Source organism: Eucalyptus grandis, chromosome 7 (genome assembly GCF_016545825.1).
Source record: "Eucalyptus grandis isolate ANBG69807.140 chromosome 7, ASM1654582v1, whole genome shotgun sequence".
Classification (NCBI taxonomy): Eukaryota; Viridiplantae; Streptophyta; class Magnoliopsida; order Myrtales; family Myrtaceae; genus Eucalyptus; species Eucalyptus grandis.
The window spans coordinates 50690822-50698026 of record NC_052618.1 but is presented as its reverse complement, the minus strand read 5'-3'; positions in this window follow the sequence as shown (position 1 = coordinate 50698026).

The following is a 7205-nucleotide window of genomic DNA, read 5'->3' as shown; positions in this document are numbered from 1 at the left end:
TATAGAGGATAATTACATGTAATTTTCAAAACATTTATCCCCTTTGGACAAATAAATACTTTAAATCAATTATACATCCCCATCTTTCAAATATGGGAATTAATCTTCATGTTTTTTGTCAAATTAATATACACAATAACCTCATTTCGAGCAAGTAATTGTATATACTAATTTTTTTTTTTTTTCAATAGGGAACTTCAAAAATTTATGCCCAAAATTCATCAAACAATATGAAACATTTTACATGTGCTTCCAAAGATCATATTGCATTTTTCAAGCAACAACTTTTGCCACAATTTAAAAAAAAAAATTATTATTATTTTAATATTTGGGACCCACCCGCGGGCCTTAACCCACAAGCAGCCCGAATCAAGGATTCTCTCGCGGGGCCCAACCTTCACCCAGCCCAAGTTGTTCTTTTCGCTCCTTTAGGTCCATTGTTTCTTTTATTAATATGGCCCACGATTGGGCACAAAACTAAATGAAATAAAATGGGCTTATGCCCAACATACAAGTCCAGGATTTTGGGCTCACACCCAAAATCAGAACATTAATAAGCCCATATTTTGGCCTAGGCGAATCATAAACTAGGGCTTCGGCCCAAGCCCAGCTAAGGTCTTTTTCAACCTCCAGCCGAGTCCCGAATTTCTTGCAAACCGGGTCACACGACCCGTTTTGACCTGAAGCTCCAAAAACACAAATTAACTTGATTTTTGATGAAATTTCTCCATGGGTCTTGCATATAACATCAATATAATTAATTAGATTGAATTAAATGAAGAAAAACAAGAAAATCTTCAAATTCAAGCTTCAAAGTTTCGAATCTAAACCTCCCACGGCCAAATTTCGGATTTCTTAAATTTAAGCTATAAAAACTTACTTTAATACAACAAAAGGATGCTAAAACATGTATATATATATAACAATACCCATATAATGATTTACAACGAACATCAATTAATTGCAAGTAATTTGAAAATTCTAGGGTTTATACATTTAAAATTCTCTCTCAATTCTCAACAAAATTATACAAATTATATATGGTTGGAAAGATCTCAACATGTAAAAAAAAAAAACCCTAAGATTTCAGATACAATCAAGTAAAAAAAAAAAAAATCACACAAAAAAATAACATCCATATTCGGCTCAAAGAGGAAAATTTCGAATTTTTTCATAAAAATAAAAAATGGGTTCTACAATCATATATGATTTGCTCACGATACCACATATAGAAAATTATTGACATAAACAACTAATCATCAATAAGGATCGGATGCATATATGATTGTAAAACACCGAAATCGATAAGCACAATGGAATTAAAGCGTACTTATTTAAGCTATTGCTTCACTTAAAGAAAAATAGATTAACCTATAATTAGAAATCTATTGGAATGCCGAGATCTTCCTCTCTATGACATATTTCGATATAGCGACTTTCAATGGGATTCAAGCAATTGATAGGTATAACCTACAATTGCCTACACTTTGGTGCTCAACTATAATCAATAGCATATTAACTAGGCCCTTCTCATTACGGGTTTCAGTTAAACACAATTGCCTACACTTTGGTGCTCAACTAGGCCCATTATTAATAGATGCCAAAACTCAATTCAATAAAATCTCTCAAGGGTTTAACAAATATTGGAATATCCATTAACCCAATTATTTAAAATAGAAAATTAATTAATTATGTAAGATCATATTATAAGAAATTTTCAACAAATCCCCCTTCTAGCAATGCATTGACATTTTCCTCTTCTCATGTTCCCTAAGCATAAGCAAAGTGAGAGCAACTTTTTGGAGCATTTGATAAAGAAGACAAGGAGGAATAACCTCATCACCTAAGAGAACCGGGTTCGGATCCTCTTTGATTATAAATAACTGCATTTCATCACATCCATTTACCTCGAATGTCATTCAAAGTATGTCAATCCCCAACTCAAAATTCTAATCTTCTTGAAATATCTCTATAACAAATTATAATGGTTATTTAAAAGGTCTCTCCCAACTAATTTAGGATTTGAGATATCACAAACCCCTCCACCTAAAAAACTAATGTTCTCATTATTGTTGGCCATACAATGAGCGCGTACCTTCCCAACTCAGTATAGTCTATTACCATCCATCTCTACTATCCTAGAACTATTGTTGGCCTATATAGTCAAGTCACTGTCGTTTTATGTATTAAGCGATAGTACGAATTGGGTTATTTATGTCTAAATGAAAATCCCTCACGAGCTTTGTCTACACCTGTTATTAACAACATATTAATCCAACGGAGTATGCATGAGATTTTACATAACGCAGCCTTTTGAACCAAAAATTTCTTTTCCTAGCAAACGCTAATATGCAACTCTCTTTTGTCTCTCCTCTGCCGTTTTTCCGAAAAAAATTCTTCTCTAGCAAATGACTCTTGCTCTTAAGCAAAGCCCTCACCAGTGCCAACTCATCGTCAACCTCAGTCATAAGCTCCACTCACGAATGCCTCCAGTGCCAGCTCATCATCATCCTCCGCCACATCGTCATCCTCATCGGGCCTCACGAAATCCAGCATGGGGCCCTCGACACGCACAACACCACTAGCCACAATCTCCATCGTCCTCTCGCGCCGCATGGACATCCTAAGCGTCGGCACCACCATCGTCCTCCATCGCTCACCACGCCATCTGAACTGCCTCTACCACCGCTTTGCTCGTCCATCTCCACCTTGCCCTCCCCAGCCGACACCGAGGATGTTAATGCGGCACAAGAGGACAATGGAGATTGTGGCTAGTGGTGGAGTATGTGTCAAGGGGCCCATGCTGGATTTTGTAAGGTCTGACGAGGATGACAATGTGGCAGAGGATGATGATGAGCTGGGACTTGCGAGGGCTTTGCTCGAGAGCAAGAGTTGTTCACTGGAAATGAATTCTTTCTGAAAAAACACCAAGAGGAGAGATAAAAGAGAGTGGCATTGTCGTACGGGTTCGAGCAGGGCGTTCTCTCTCTCGGAGCTTTGACAATCTAACGGCAAGTCTCCTGTGATGCTTATTCCCGGAGATCTAGCCATCAAAATGGGCTAATTTTTGGAGGGAAGATCCTTCTCACCCTCCTCTACATCCCCACCAGAGGGATTTGATAGATCTAGTCTACATCAAAAGTTATCATCTTCCCTAGGGCTATTCCTGCTCTAGTTTTCGAATCTAGTTTTACTCTGGTTTCCTTCGTTTCCCGGGTGTTCCAACGGTGGGTATGGACTGATTTTTGGTGGGTGGACTCCTACTACCTTCCTTTACATCCCCACTGAAGGATTTGTCCTGGGTTGCTCTACATTTCGAGACCCACCAGGATATGGACGTGCGTGCGTCTACTCTATCAAGATAACTTCTACGGGTGAGGTGGATCCGGCCGGTGGAATGGCCTCATCTTTGGAGGCTGAAGTCGTATAGGGTCGACCTACTGACCCTCTGTGCAGCATCCTTCCTCGTGATCTCTATCTCAGTTCTTGCTATCCCAGCTACTCGACTTATGCTTCTGCGTTTTGTATTAGTCCAATTTCTACTAGTGTTCTTGCTATGCTACTGTGCTAAGAGTTGGCTCTCCTTCCTCTTGTGCTATTTACTCAATCCGGTCCGAGTAAGTCTTGTTTGTCGATGGTCCTTCTTTGGCTTCGATCAAGCTACAATTCAAGTGTTCAATAAAATGTCTACAAATCTGGCGTTGAGGCTAGAAATAGCACTAAAGAAGACCGGCTTGTTGTTGGTACCTCAAAGGGGCCTCCAACCCATTCCCTTGAAATGGCACACCTTCGAGCAACCAGATTTGCTCATAGCCACAGCCTCAAAGACTGGCCCTACTGGACAAATGAACAAACAGCAAGCCCCGCAAGAGGCACCCCATCGCTAGCATCGTTCTAAAGGATGAAGTCGCATGCAGTTGGCTTCTAAGCATCCGCAAGCCCCTGTGCTTCGTCATACTGGACAGCAGGCTCCCTTGGCACGCACATAGGCAAATGTAGCCCGACTTGCGGTGAAAGGATCAAATTTGTCATACATTCCACCAACTTTCGTAGACGGCAAAGCTGTTGTTAGGTTGGCTAATGAGATACTTGATGCGGTCGACCCGAAATGCCATGAATGTTTAGTTGGATATCTCATAGGAAGGAGACTCTCGCTCGGACTCACGGAGCATTCATTAAAAGGTGCTTGGAGTTCCAATCTAGTGGAAATTATGGCCAATGATCATGGATTCCTCTTCTTTCACATTCCCGACCCTATGTTTCGGAGGAAGATTCTAGAAGATGGGACAATCACCGTAACAAGAGTGCTGCTCATTCTCCGCCAATGGGAGCCATTCATGGACCTCGAGAGGGACAACCAATCCTCTGTTCCGGTTTGGATTTGCTTGAGGAACTTGCTACCACAATAAGTACTATTGCGGCGTGGTCGGAAAGCCTTTGTATGTGGACCAACGTACAGACCAAATGAAAATGGTTTCGTTTGCTAGGGTCTGTGTTGAAATCCAGGTGAACCAGCAAAGATGTAGAACCGTTGAAGTGGTCTTGAAAGGAGTTTCTCACTCCATCATAATTGATTTCGAATGGCTCCCAGCTAAATGCCCGGTCTATGGTACATCCGGCCACAAGCCGCATCAAGCTCCACCCCGTGCACCAAACCCCCTCGAATGGAATAGAGTTCCAAGGCAACCTCTGGCCGATCCAACACCAGCGATCCCTATTGCTGGCCCCAACCCCACCCCAGCTACTACATATACAAATCAACATCAATGCCCAATTGTCTCCACTCCTTTGGCCCCTGCTACTGACCCCATCCCTGAACCGGTTGTTGCAGAAGTTCAGGCTGATCTGGAACAGCCTTGGAAGCAAGTAAAAGGAAGAAAGAAGAAGCACCAGCCTTTGAAAGAGAGAACATCCTCCCGCCAGGGCAATTCTAGCAAGGAGGGACAAACCAGATGGTTCAAAACCCCTGCTTCGTTTCAAGCTCCTCCTCCGGAGAAGGCTATTCGTAAGCCTCAAAGGGGATCGAGTGCACCTCCAAAACGCCATTTAGAAGTGGTCCTACCGCTCGCCTCCGTAGAAGATGATTCCAAGCTAAAGAAAGGCCCTGCACTGATTAGCGACCAAGGTGAGGAGTTGGAATTTGTGCTCTAAGGAGGATGATATCGAATCTCCCTGCCAATCCAGCCCTCCCTTGAAGGTTGGTCCAACGAAAGTAGAGACTATCTAGGATAGATTACATGCTTTAATTCCGAATCCAATCCCGATGGTGAAGTAAGGAGCACCAGCAAATCATCGCCAGAAGCATCCGAAACAGAGGTAGGCACCCTACCTCCTCGGTAGCTCTTGTTATAGCTTGATTATATTATATTATATTATATTATATTATATTATATTATATTATATATATATATATATATATATATATTTGTGTTGTGGAAACATTAGAGGTCTTATAAACCCGTTGAAGCAAGCCGAGGTTAGAAACCTGGTTAACTATAACAGCCTTTGCCTACTTGGTTTAGTGGAGACTAAGGTGCCGGAGTATCTATTTCGTTCCATATCTACTGGGCTTCTGTCAGGTTGGATGTGGACTGTTAATTATGAATATTCTCATAGGGGTAGGATTTGGGTTGGTTGGGACCCGTCACTAGTTGAGTTTCAAGTGATCTCTTCCAATAGTCAGGCGATCCACGGCAAAGTGAAACTTCTCACGTTGGGATTGTATTGCTGCACTTCGGTGATTTATGCTGAACATTCATTTATTTCTAAAAGACCTTTGTGGGCGGACTTGATCCGAATTAGTTCTTGTGTACGGGACGTGGCATGGATGGTGGCTGGTGACTTCAATGCCATTAGAGACCTGTCAGATTGGATCGGGAGTTCAAATACATGGCGACCCTCATTTGATGAGTTTAATCAGTGCGTGGTTTAGGCGGAGCTTGAGGACTTGAGGTATGTTGGATTTCAATTCACTTGGTCCACCTCTTCCGGGGCTAATCGCAAGGCTAGAAATATTGACCGGGTGTTAGTTAATGCTTAATGGAGTTTCCAATTCTCATACTTAGAAGCATCATTTCTCCCACCGGGAATTTCAGACCACTCGCCAATGGTGGTTAAGGTTGTTCAACCCAGTTTATGAAGGAAGCCTTTCAAGTTCTTTTTTTGAATTACGGATGGATCATCCTTCTTTTCAGGATATTGTTTCACAAGTGTGGAGTGAACCAATAGCGGGGATCCCGATGTACAGATTGGTGAGCAAACTGAAGACCCTCAAAGGCCGTCTTAAGCAGCTCAATAGGGAGTCATTCTCCAACATTTCCGAGAGGGTTGCAGACTCCAGGAATGCTTTTAGATTAGCCCAGGTTGGCCTACAACAAGCCCCGACTAGTGAACTCTTCACAAAGTTGGAAAGATCTCATTAGAGGACCTATATGGAGTTGAGGAGTCAAGAGGAGTCTTTCTTCAGACAAAAATCAAGAATCAGATGGCTCAAGAATGGTGATAGAAATACAAAGTACTTTCATCACTCCGTTAAGACAAGACAACTAAAGAATAGGATTCTCTCAATTCTCAACATAAATGGTCAGTTGATCTCTGAACCAAGCCTTATGTAGGACACTTTTGTCTCTCACTTTTAGGAGTTATTCGCACTGCGTGCCCAATCATTTAGCCCTACTCTATCGGATTTGCATCAAGTTATTCAATGCCCTCTCAGCAAAGATTAGGTTAGTTTTCTCTCTCGACCCTTCTCAAATAGTGAAATTCATGATACCTTCTTCTCCCTAGCCCGTAGAAAGGCTCCTGGGCCAGATGGGTATAGAGTTGAGTTCTTTAAGAGCAATTGGGAGCTGGTAAGGCCACTGGTTATTGAAGCGGTAAAAGATTTTTTCATCACAAGACGCCTTCTCAGAGAGATTAATAACACCATCCTAGTGTTGATCCCTAAAGTGCCTAATGCGACCTCGGTGAATGATTACAGACCTATAGTCTGTTGCAATACAATTTACAAATGTATTACCAAGATGTTAGCTAATCGAGTTGCTGCAATTCTTCACGATGCTATCAGTCCTTCTCATAATGCCTTCGTCAAAGGCCAACGAATCTGGGATAATATACTTCTTGCACAGGAATTATTTGCTGGTTTTCATCGTTAGTCATATATCCATAAATATGCGGTGAAAGTGGATTTTTAGAAAACTTATGAT